The sequence below is a fragment of the Hippopotamus amphibius genome, chromosome 2 (assembly GCF_030028045.1).
Source record: "Hippopotamus amphibius kiboko isolate mHipAmp2 chromosome 2, mHipAmp2.hap2, whole genome shotgun sequence".
Classification (NCBI taxonomy): Eukaryota; Metazoa; Chordata; class Mammalia; order Artiodactyla; family Hippopotamidae; genus Hippopotamus; species Hippopotamus amphibius.
In genome coordinates, this window is record NC_080187.1 from 153,068,615 (window position 1) to 153,081,310 (window position 12,696).

Consider the following 12,696-nt stretch of genomic DNA (forward strand, 5'->3'; position numbering starts at 1 on the left):
TTGTCCACAAGGACTCCAGAATAACAAAATGTCCATCCAAGGCTTTGACACATACAATGAAAATAAAAAGAGGAGAGGGGAATTCATTTCTTTATTAGGGTGGCTTAAGCAAGGGAGAGGAAGAGGCAAGGGATGAATGACCTTATTGGTCTCCTATAAAAGAACTGGGGTGCTTCTTCTCTTGATCTCTTAAGGATTCAGTTGCACAGGTTGGTGGATGAAAACATATCCAAATGTGGAGTAGTTTTTAAAGGATTCTTTTCTTGAATGCGTCCTTTGTCCTCTTAGTTTTTATTTCAGACAACCCCTTTCTCATGAGTATTTCTTTCCATTCTGTAATGGAAAAAAGGAAACAGATTCCCTCTCATGAGAGATCACCATGGGGCAAAGGTAAAGAGAAAAGGGGAGAATGAGGAAAGGATGGGGAACAAATGGATAAAGGAGAGCAATTAGCGCAGCGCATTCATCCTGGAAAATGTTTTGCCTCAGGTCCCAGTGGGAGCAATTTTAGAGCTGTAGCTTCAAGTCTGTGTGTGGGAGAGATGCATAAAATAACTTGCCTGAACACTTGCTTATGACTGAATCTCAGGTCTTCTCTGCTGGTTCCAATTCTACATGTAAAATGTAAGCTTAGTCTTTATTGAAATCCTGCTTCAGTATATCCCAGAGGCATAGTGGGCTACAGACGAAAGCAGAATTCCAAAAGACTGCGGCTTTTAAAATACTTCTTGGTACAAGAGACCCTTGACACACCAGTCTTGATCTTACAGTTTCTATTAGTGAGAACTTTGGCAAAATTGATTAAAGTTACTTGCCTAAGGTCTGGGGCTATAACCCTGAGCTCATATGGAGCTGAAGACTTTTAATCCCTGGTTTCCAGATGTCCCTTTTAGCATCAACAGCAGCAATAAAAACAAACCAGTAGCTGTAGTAAGTAGTGTATGCAGAAAAAAAAAATCTCAGTAAAACATGATTTTATAGAGCGGTGCTTATTTGGCCTTATACCCTGGCATCCTCTTCCCCCCAAAGTCCTAAGTATGGTCAGTAAGACTAACGCATTTAGGGCCTGGAATGATTTCTTTATTTTGGATTTCGATGAAAACACAAAAGGATGTCGATAATTATAAAAATAATAACACAAGGAAAATGCACATTTTTATGATGTATACATACATCTATACACAAATCTTAAGCTCCACGAGGAGAACTATCATTGGTATAGGGTTCGTTGTTGAATCCTTAATTCCTGGCACAGTGCCTGACATGTCACAATGTATATTTGTTAAATAAATGAAAGAAATAGTGAGTTCTGACAGTTAATGCTGTGAGGGTACTAATAATAACCTTTAGTTAGTGCCACTAACAGAATAGTTCCAAATATTCTGTTCCTTTTGGATTTCCCTTTCCTTTCCTTTCCTTCTTTTCTCTCTTCAATTCTCCTTCCTTTTCTCTCTCCTAAATACCCTTCCTCCCTCTGTTCTTTCTTAGCTTTCTTCCTTCTTTCATCCCAGGGATATACTTGTACATTTCTCACGCCACCTGTTCTGGACTATCAGCTTCTTGTTTTAGGACCCTAATTAGAATCACAGAAATTTCCTAGGCTTTGCCTAGTATTTGCTCAAAGTATAGTCTTATGTAATGATTCTCTGTTACTTGATACTTAGAGAAGGTCTGCTTTCTTCTAATATGTTCTTCAAAATATTGGAGCCCCACTTAATTACTCCTGTTGGGTCTTTGTTAGGCAGTTCTTTGATAACTTCTTATGTAGCACTGTTAAGAGTCATCACACCTGGTGCTCGCTTTGGCAGCACATATACTAAAACTGGAACAATACAGAGAAGGTTAGCATGGCCCCTGTGCAAGGATGACATGCAAATTCGTGAAGCATTCCATATTTAAAAGACAGCATCTTCAGTAAGTGGTGCTGGGAAAACTGGACAGCTACATGTAAAAGAATGAAATTAGAACACTCCCGAACACCATACACAAAAATAAACTCAAAATGGATTAAAGACCTAAATGTAAGGCCAGATACTGTAAAACTCCTAGAGGAAAACATAGGAAGAACACTCTCTGACATAAATCACAGCAAGATCTTTTTTGACCTACCTCCTACAGTAATGGAAATAAAAACAAAAATAAGTGGGACCTAATGAAACTTCAAAGCTTTTTCACAGCAAAGGAAACTATAAACAAGACGAAAAGACAACCTTCAGAATGGGAGAAAATATTTGCCAACGATTCAACAGACAAAAGATTAATCTCCAAAATATATAAACAGTTCATCCACCTCAATATGAAAAAAAAACAACCCAATCAAAAAATGGGCAGAAGAACAAAAAAGGCATTTCTCCAAAGAAGACTTACAAATGGCCAAGAGGCACATGAAAAGCTGCTCAACATCACTACTTATTAGAGAAATGCAAATCAATACTACAATGAGTTATCACCTCACAGTGGTTAGAATGGGCATCATCAGAAAATCTATAAACAATAAATGCTGGAGAGGCTGTGGAGAAAAGGGAACCCTTTTGCACTGTTAATGGGAATGTAAATTGATATAGTCACTGCGGAGAACAGTACGGAGGTTCCTTAAAAAACTAAAAATGGAATTACCATATGACCCAGCAATCCCACTGCTGAGCATATACCCAGAGAAAACCATAATTCAAAAAGACACATGCACCCCAGTGTTAACTGTAGCACTATTTACAATAGCCAGGACATGGAAGCAACCTAAATGTCCATCAACAGAATGGATAAAGAAGATGTGGTACATATATACAATGGAATATTACTCAGCCATAAAAAGGAACAAAATCGGGTCATTTGTAGAGACATGGATGGACCTAGAGACTGCTATACAGAGTGAAGTAAGTCAGAAAGAGAAAAACAAATATCGTATATTAATGCATATTTGTGGAATCTAGAAAAATGGTACAGATCAGCTGGTTTGCAAGGCAGAAATAGAGACACGGATGTAGAGAACAAACACATGGACACCAAGTGGGAAAGTGGGGGGTGGGGGTTGGGGTGGGATGAATTGGGAGATTGGGATTGCCATATATACATTACCAACAAGAATAAATAGCAATTGTATACTTTAAATATATGCAGTTCATTGTATGTCAATTATAGCTTAATAAAAATTCTTAAAAAAAAAGTCATCACACCTGAAGTAACAACTCATGTGAATTAATTACACTTTAATTACTATAAACTATAAATCATGTAGGTTACATAGTTGTTTATTGAACACTTACCTATGTTGGTGACTTTTGGCATTACAATAAAGGATGAATTATAAACCCTGATCTCACATTCCAATTTTGGAGGCCAGAAAAATATATGGAAGATAAATTTTAAAAGTTCAAATAATTTGTGAAAACAATAAGCTATCAGTATTTCCTAGTTCAGAAATACCAAGATTTTTTCATATTTGAAGAGACATCTTGCATCCTCTATAATTCAGTGTAGTGTCACCTGTAAGAAAGGTTGAAGGGTTGAAACAAGAAATAAGTGATTTTGGCAGAGGAAATACAGTGTTAGAAGTAGGTAAATTGATTTTATTTCTTCAACTGTGTCAAAACACTGCTTTTTATTTTTTTGGAACGAGTCATTTTATACTTTGTATTTTTTCTTTTCAAATTAGAATTTCTGAATTGTGGATTGGAAATTACTTTCTTTTGCTGCTATCCTGATGATGGACTATGTTTCTGGGTCCCATGTCTTACTTTCTTGTTGTTTTTTTATTTCTGTTTTATATAAAGAAATTCTTCAACAACTGCTTAAGAAAGGATATTTGAGAAATACATTTTTATGCTTTTCTGCATGTCTGAAAATATCTTTACCTCGTCTTCCTATGATTAATAGTTTTGTTTGATATAGCATTGTGGATTAAAAATGTATTTCCCTCAGAATATTGAAAACATTGTTTTCTTATATTTTACATACTAGCATTACTATTGAGGCTTGCCATTCTGTTTCTTATATCTTGTTTTATAACCAATCTGTATGTTATTATTTTTAATATATATATATTTCACTGTTTTTTTTTATCCTTTTTACCAACATTTTCTATACTTTAAAAAAATTTATTGGAGTATAGTTGATTTATAATGTTGTGTTAGTTTCTTCTGTACAGTATAGTGAATCAGTTATACATATATCCACTCTTTTTTTAGATTCTTTTCCCATATAGGTCATTACAGAGTACTGACTAGAGTTTCCTGTGCTATACAGTAGGTCCTTATTAGTTATCTGTTTTATATGTAGTAGTGTGTATATGTCAATCCCAATCTCCCAGTTTATCCCTCCACTGCTTCCCCCCAGTAACCATAAGTTTGTTCTCTACATCTGTGACTCTACTTCTGTTTTGTAAATAAGTTCATTTGTTCCATTGTTTTGAAAATGATCTTTCTCATCAGTATTCTGAATTTCACAATGATCAGTCCTAGTGTGTGTGTGTGTGTGTGTGTGTGTGTGTGTGTGTGTGTGTGTGTGTGTGTGTGTGTGTGTGTGTGTGTGTGTGCATGTTGTTCATAACATTGAGCACTTAGTTCACCTTTTAAAATCTGGAATATATTGTACAGTTTTGGGAATTTTTTCTTGAATTATTTATTAGTTCCTTTCTTCTGTTCTCTCCTTTCTTTCTGGAGCTACTATTAGCCAGATAATGAATATCCTGAAAGATATTCATTTGAGTCTTTTATCTTTTTTTCCTTATTTCCTTTATCTTTTTGTTCTACTTTCTAGGAGAGTTATTCAACATTATATTTCAAACTATATGAAAATTTCAAATTTCTACTATAATTTTTTTCATTTCTAAAGGCTCTTTCTTTTCTCTAGTTGTAACTTTTGTAAAAAAAAATTGTCATATTGTTTTTGCTTTAAAAAGTGCTATATTTTCTTTTTTATTTTACTAAAAATTTTTTTTATTGAAGTATAGGTGATTTACAAAATCATGTTAGTTCAGGTGTACAGCAAAGTGATTCAGTTATACATACACACATATATATTCTTTTTCAGATTCTTTTCCCTTATAGGTTATTACAAAATATTGAGTATAGTTCCCTGAGCTATATGGTAGGTCCTTGTTGGTTATCTATTTTATATAAAGTAGTATGTATATGTTAATCTCAAACTCCTAATTTATCCCTCCCTCACCATTTCCCCTTTGGTAAGTTTGTTTCCTGTGTCTGTGAGTCTATTTCTGTTTTGTAAGTAAGTTTATTTGTATCATTTTTTTTAGATTCCACATATAAATGATATCATATGGTATTTGCTTTCTCTGTCTGACTTCACTTAGTATGATAATCTCTAGGTCCATCCATGTTGCTGCAAATGACATCATTTCATTCTTTTATTTTTATGACTGAGTAATACTCCATTGTGTGTGTATATATATATATACACCACATCTTTATCCATTCATCTGTCAATGGAATCTAGGTTGCTTCCATATCTTGGCTATTGTAAATAGTGCTGCAATGAACATTGGGGTGCATGTATCTTTTCAAGTTATAGTTTTCTCCAGATATATTTTCAGGAGTGGGATTGCTGGATCATATGGTACCTCTATTTTTAGTTTTTTAAGGAACCTCCATACTGGCTGTATCCATTTACATTCCCACCAACAGTGTAGTAGGGTTTCCTTTTTCTCCACACCCTCTCCAGCACTTATTATAAAAAGCGCTATCTTTTCTTATCTCTTTTAAGATATTACTCACAGAGTTTTATTTGTTTTATATTAATACTTGTCATTGTCTGTTTCTTACAGGCTACTGTTTTCTGCCTGTTTGTTCTCTTCTCTGCCTTTCATGTTAGACACCTTCCTCAACTTTCTGGAGATCCCTACATGTCCATTTTTGCTTATAAGCAGGGCATTGAAAGTCTTGATGGAAGCTTTCTGTAAGTCAGGCCAGGGCTTACTTCCAGTGGGTGTCATTTTACGGCAATTGGGAAGAGAGCTGAGTTTTTAGCTGGGATTGAGGAGGAGGTTAGCTCTCAGATGTCAGCATCTATAAGTCCTTTCTCTGGGGCTGTTCAGTTTTTATTAGAGAAAACTTCAGTTTCTAATCAGGAGCCATAAGCTTGGCTGCCAGCACTTTGGGAGCAGCGTGAGGCAAAAGATTAGGTGGTCCATTCAGGATGCAAACTTTTGTTTCCAGCACTTTGCCTCAATCCCATTCCCTGCCTCTGGTATCCCAGAGTCTGAGGCCTCTTGGGTTCATTCTACAGAGAGTTTACCTCTGGTCTCCACTGTTGTGTGGAATAGGGGTGAGAGGTGGGTGAGTGGGGTTTGAAACATGGCTGCTTGCAGGAGGGGATGTGCCTGGGGAGGTTCAAACACCTTTGTATACAGATTTTGAATCACTCTCCCTGTTTTCAGCCTTCTGCCTCACCCCCACCTCTCCTTGACCTTGTGTTTGTTATATCTTTTTTTTTAAATTCTTGTCATTTTATTGTGATCATGGTTTAGGGAGAAGATATATGTATGCCATTCATTTTCAAAGTTTAATAGTAAGTTGAATGGTAGATTCTAAAGAGCTGCGTTGATGATAAAAAGATCTTCCGATTGGCTTCAGAAGTAATGAAGATGAATGGGTCTTCTGAGCTCTGCCTGGGTTGGACCAGTGATGTGAGTTGGATGGATGAGGAGGTTTGGGTACTGTTGTCTGAGATGGAAGATGTAGAAAGGGTAGTTAATATATAGGAAGACACAATGGGTATGAGGGGGGTTGGGTTTTATGTGTGCAAAAGCAAAATGGGAAGACTTTATTTTAAAAGATATTTTGAGATCTTTGATCAGGTGTCTTGCATACCATTGTGTCAGAGTAAAAATGGGTGATATAGGGAGCTATTGTACTGTCTTTAGCTTAACTCAGCAGGCTCAGTTGGTCATAGAAGGACAGTGACAATGCTGTTGTTTGATCAGGTCACCTTTGTGCCATGGGACCTTTTCCTCATAGTTACAGGCTCATCATTGTGGCTTTTGATCCCACTGACATACCAATGTTCCAGGAGGGTGTGAGTTGGTGCTACTATTACTGGGAGTGTGACTGAAGCCAATGTCCCACTGACAATGAGATGTGACAGCCACTTGTATAGAAAGAAAAGAACCATTATTTTTATTAGAACATTTTTTCATATAGTTGGAATTTAAAACATGATGGTGACATCCTTACTGACTTGTATCATGTTACACATTGATATTCCAGGTAATAAATTTCATTTCTCAAACAATCTCATTTTTGAAAGGCATATAACCTAATGAGGAATAGGCATGTTTTCCTTATGGATGAATACTGAAGAAAACTCAAATCTGTTTTACTTTAATTTGACTCTTTGTGGATTGAGGCCTTTCCTTGGGTTTTAATTCTGTAATCTCCAAAATTCTACAGGAGCAATTTCTGTGTAACAAAGGATATCTGCATTATTATTTTGTTTCCTTTTATATATTTCAACATTAAAATGCAAGCTTATAGTTTCAATCCCCAGTTTTGTCTTACAAGCAGCTATTATACAAGTGTCATTTTCAGATGTGTACTAGGCTTAGTCTGTCAGAAATGGCTTAGGGATTATCAAAATGTAATTATCCCAAACCTTTTAATTTAAAGGAACAACTAACAAAACTAAATGAACTTAGATTGCTAACAAGTTTTTGCCTACAAACAAATTGTGCATTCAGGTGCTTCAGACTGGCAATCTAGTGATATTTGGTGGCAAATGCCCTTTTCTCATCTGTGTATGGATATTACAACCCCTGAACAGGAAATGGGAGTCCCTGTAAGTGTAGATGTAGGTTTTATCCATGCTGAGTGAGAGTACTATCTGATAGATGGGCATGTGTCATGTAAGTGGGACCCTGGTGTGTGAGCTGAGTAGTTGATGGGCTGTAAAGGGAAGAAGAAGCTTTGAGAAATGCTGGGAGTTGAGAAAAATAAGAATGTTAAGGTCTATAGGACCCATTTTGTAGAAAATGTGAAAGTAGAGAAAATACTTTGGAGGCACTGGGTTCCTTCAGCAAGTGCTTTGAGTCACTTTTGTCTGTGCCCAGCTAGGCACTTTTAATTAGGGACAGGCAGACTTGGATGTCAGATAGTCCTGGCTCTGCCACTTCGCTGTGAGCCAGACAAACTGTCTTATTTGCCAGTTTCCTAATCTGTAAAGTTGGCTTAATAGTATTGTTAATGCAGTGATGTATGTAAAAAGCTTAATGAAATGCTACACAGAACAGGCTCCATAAATGCTAGCTAGCCATTTAAAAAAATTGTGGATATTGTTATTAACTAGGATGATGAACGTTAAGGAAAAGTTCATTTGTCCTCAAGGAAGTAGACTAGGAAACAGAATGATTTAACTAAGGGAACATGACAGTTTGGGAGACAGAGGGTTAATGACATTGCAGGCTGGTATGACAGTAATTGCACCCAGCCTGCACCCCAGTGATCAGGTGAGCCAAGAAAGAACTGATACTCACTTGGATGGGAAAGAAGCAAGGCTAGGCTGGGGCGAAGAACAGAGAATGCGCACAGAGAAGGACTTGGTAAGGTGTGGGAAAGGGAAAAAATTTGACCAGGAATCGAGGGATAAACAAGTAAGGAAACTTGAATTGTACACATGAAATCATATGTTAAGGATGTAATCTTCAAGGCATTTTATAATTTCCCTTCCCTAAAGCTGATCTTTTGCAGAGCAGTGTAAGTGGGGAGGCTCTGTGGTTTTGGGGGACTCTACCTCTCACCAGAGAGGTAGCATATGTATTTAATTTCATATTAAGGTACAGATGTCTAATAGAGCTCTTCCTAAGTATGGATATTCATCACAGAGAGTGATGTGGCATCTGAGAGGGTGAAGAAATAAGAAGAGTGGTGCAGAAGATTTGGTTTCCTCTAGGGCTACTTTTATGTATACATATTTTTGAGGGTTTCATGAAGCTATAATGTTATGTCCACACTGGTAGAGTGAGATTAGTAGCTGAGTTACCGTTCAGTACATTTCGTTTGGTATTCTTTTTATCTGGGTTGAGCCTTCTTTTTTCTTTTTTCTTTTTGAATTGGGGAAAGATTTCTTGTCAATATTACCTGAAACATGGCCTATGTTCTCTATTTCCTTATTCCTTTGTAGAGTCAATGTAAAGAATGCGCTGAGGTGAACTCATGCCATGTTAGAGGGTTGGCAGAAGCAGAATTGGGCTGTTTGGGGGTGACTGTGACTATGAAGGTTCCAGGGGGAAGAGTGGGCCTGAAATAAACTGAAGCCCAGGGAGTTGGAATGTGAGTGGTCAGCTCCAGCTAAGATGGTGCAGGCAGAGTGCTTGTAAGTGAGCTCTACTTCAGAGCAGAGGTGCCTTCTCTAGTGGTGGTTTCAGGTGTGCTCACAGTCCATGGAAAGACAATACAAATCCACCAGCTCCCCTCCATCCCCTCCCCTGCCCACGCAAGCTTAAATTTAAAATCAAGCAGAGAGAATTAGTCTCCTATCTTTATATTGTTTTGTGATATACACTTTCAATTATTAGCCTTTGTTTCATTTCTAAATCAAGAAGGGTGTGGTAGATGATCTTAAGACTCCCCTTAGGATATGTGTATAAAAACAGATGATTGAACTTGGTGTACCCCCCCCAAAAAAAAAAAAAAAAAAAAGACTCCCCTTAAAGTTTTAGTGTGTGTGCGCGCGCGCGCGCGTTTGTGTGTGTGTGTGTGTATGTGTGTGTGTGTGTGTGTGTGTGTGTGTGTGTGTGTGTGTGTAGGGAAGGGGAACAGGGGAGTGGGAGAAACATGCTTATTGAGAACCTACTATGGCCAAGCCCTAGTACTGATACTCAGTGAATTATGGACATGACCTCATTTTAATTCTCCCAGCATACCAAATGAGAGAGGTACTGTTCACCTACAGTACAGTGAAGGAAACTGGGATTTAGAGAGTTTAAGTAACTCCCTAGAGCAAGTAAGTGTTAGGGATGAATTAGATTGCAGGTCTGACTCCAGTTTTCTGATTCTGTAATTGAATGATCTGAAAGCCAAGGGTTCCAAGTTTGTAGAAGAGCTAGCAGTTTCTTTGACTTCTGAAGATTAGAATTGGATGAAAGAAAAATCCAAAAGCAAAAGCAATAGGCTTAATTTAAATACTTATTTTTTCCAAGATGTTCAAAGAACATGGCATATATAAATGAATGAATCCTTAGAACATCAGTGGGTGCTGGTGGATTTACTTCACCTGCAGCTGGTGTATTTGGTGTTAACAATCCCTTGTTTTCCTCCTTCATGCTCTTGGCTCTAGCTGACTTTCCCTTCTATGCCTCCTCTTTCTCAAATCCTATCCCTCTTTTTTCGATGACACTTCAAGTCCTGCTCTCATTTTGAACCACTTTCTACTAACCTTGGTTTAGGAGTTTTTCTTCTGAACTCAGATGGAATTTCTTTCTACACACCCTGCTTAGTTAACTATTATTATAAATTGGTAGCATTAGGTATGTTTCCATGGATGTATGCTTACACTTCCTATCTTTGGGTCACTACCTTGGCTACCTCTCATCTAGCAATCTTACTTTATGCACAATTATATATCTGTAGAATAACAGATTCACATTTTGTAGACCTAATGCACATGAAGAAAATACAGCACCAAAAACTTAGGTTAAGCAGCATGACATCATGGTTAAAGGCCAGGGTCTGGAGTCCACACTGCCAGGTCTGAATCCTGGTTCTACTGCTTACCAGTTGTGTGATGTGGGACAAAGACACTTAGATCCATGTTGCTTAGTTTTCTTGTCTATAAGGTGAAAATGGCACTTACTTCCTAGAGTTGGTTAAAGGATCAAAAAATTAATAGTTTTTGAGTATCTGAAACGGTATCTGCTATTACAAGTATTACACAAGATTATGCTATGATTCTTTTTAAGACAAAGATCTGAAAAAGAGACAACTATCATCATTTATTTATTTAGAATCTATGACTGGTGGACCTATAAAGTAGGTTGGTTTATTTATTTATTTTTTAAAAAAATTATTTATTTATTGGCTGCATTGGGTCTTTGTTGCTATGTGCAAGCTTTCTCTAGTTGTGGCAAGTGGGGGCTACTCTTCCTTGCAGTGCATGGGCTTTTCATTGTGGTGGCTTCTCTTGTTGTGGAGCATGGGCTCTAGGTTTGTGGGCTTCAGTAGTTGTGGCATGTGGGCTCAATAGTTGTGGCTTATGGGCTCTAGAGCGCAGCCTCAGTAGTTGTGGTGCACGGGCTTAGTTGCTCCATGGCATATGGGATCCTCCCAGACCAGGGTTTGAACCTGTGTTACCTCCCTTGGCAGGTGGATTCTTAACCACTGTGCCACCAGGGAAGTCCCTAAAGTAGATTGGTTTAAATGGTTTTAATACAATTAAAGTTCTAAAATCTAATTGAATGTGTGTTAATTGATATGAATATTGAGGAAATGATGAGACAAAAGTAACACACAGGTTTTTGAAAATAAGGATGAACATGCTAAAATCTATTCTTTCATCTTCTAGAGTGGTAAATTCACAAATGCAAGAAGTACCTGAAGGAAATGGCGGGATGCCTGTTGTGGCTTCCTTAGCTGTGAAGAGGTGACGATGGCCACCTCAGGCCACGTTCAAGCTCCTGAGCAGGGTAAGAGAGCTCTTTACAGATCCTTCTTTGATATCAACTTTTCCAAAGGTAGCCGAGTTCTCCAGCTGGGTAGTTTGAATGCAATCAAATTCTCTGTGGGAGAATAAGAGGATAAATGACTCACCCCAAGCACATAGAAATTCAAGATACATTCATTTTAGAGCAACGAGTTTAAAATTTTAATGTGGCAGATCTTAGTATTCTTATATCTACATTTCAGTAGGGCAATTGGAATGATATAAAATCTATCAAAATAAAATTTCCATTTTGATACACATTACAAACCTCAATCTACTATTTCTGACTCCTAAGAATATAACCCTTTTAAGGGATACTCTTTCAGACATACTCCTAAATTGAGACAGGTGCTTAATTTTCTTCATGCAAGCAATACTCTTTCAGAAAATTACTTGCATTACAGGATAAAAATCTTCTAAAGGTTGAAACTAGTACGTAATATGTGTGGCACATTTTTGAAAACCTGAGATGTTAAAAAGTGCAAGAAATACTTGAGTGCCATCCCCTTCTAAAAATTGGTAACAATATGAAAATATTGTTCCTTCTGACCAGTCATTTAAAAGCAGATTTTCTCATGATATATCAAGAGTTCTATTGTTGTTATTGTTTTCTAAAATGTTCCATTTAAGAAACCCTAGCCCCCAATATCATTGCGAAGTGTGAGGCTCAAATGTAAGTTTTTTATGTTATGGGTGAATGTTGAGCAAATGGATGTGCTATCTGAGATGTGACACAATCACGTTGTTCTCAAATTAGTGCTTCATTCCCTCTAGCCCCACGGGCCTCCAGCTATACTCTGAGCACCACATGAAGTAAGCACTCCAACCTCCCAACTTTTGCTTTCGCTCATTTCCCCTCCCTCACTGGCCTGGAACGTTCTTTCCCTAGATATCAACATAAATTGTTTCCTTACTCCTTTTAGATCTTCACTAAATGCCATCTCAGTGAGGTTTCCTCACTACCCCATCTCAGATCATACCTACTTCTGACATTCCTCACCTCTTCCCTTTTTTTTCCTCTTCAGCACTTTCCAACTGTCTAACTTGTTT

At 37.4% G+C, this 12,696-nt stretch overlaps 1 non-coding gene across 1 annotated transcript; it reads left to right on the top strand.

Moving 5' to 3' along the window:
- Window positions 1-1,792: 1,792 nt before the first annotated feature.
- Window positions 1,793-1,899, top strand: LOC130847168 (U6 spliceosomal RNA). The gene has a single exon (XR_009051960.1). It is a non-coding gene; the product is annotated as a U6 spliceosomal RNA (small nuclear RNA).
- The last annotated feature ends 10,797 nt before the right edge of the window (window positions 1,900-12,696 follow it).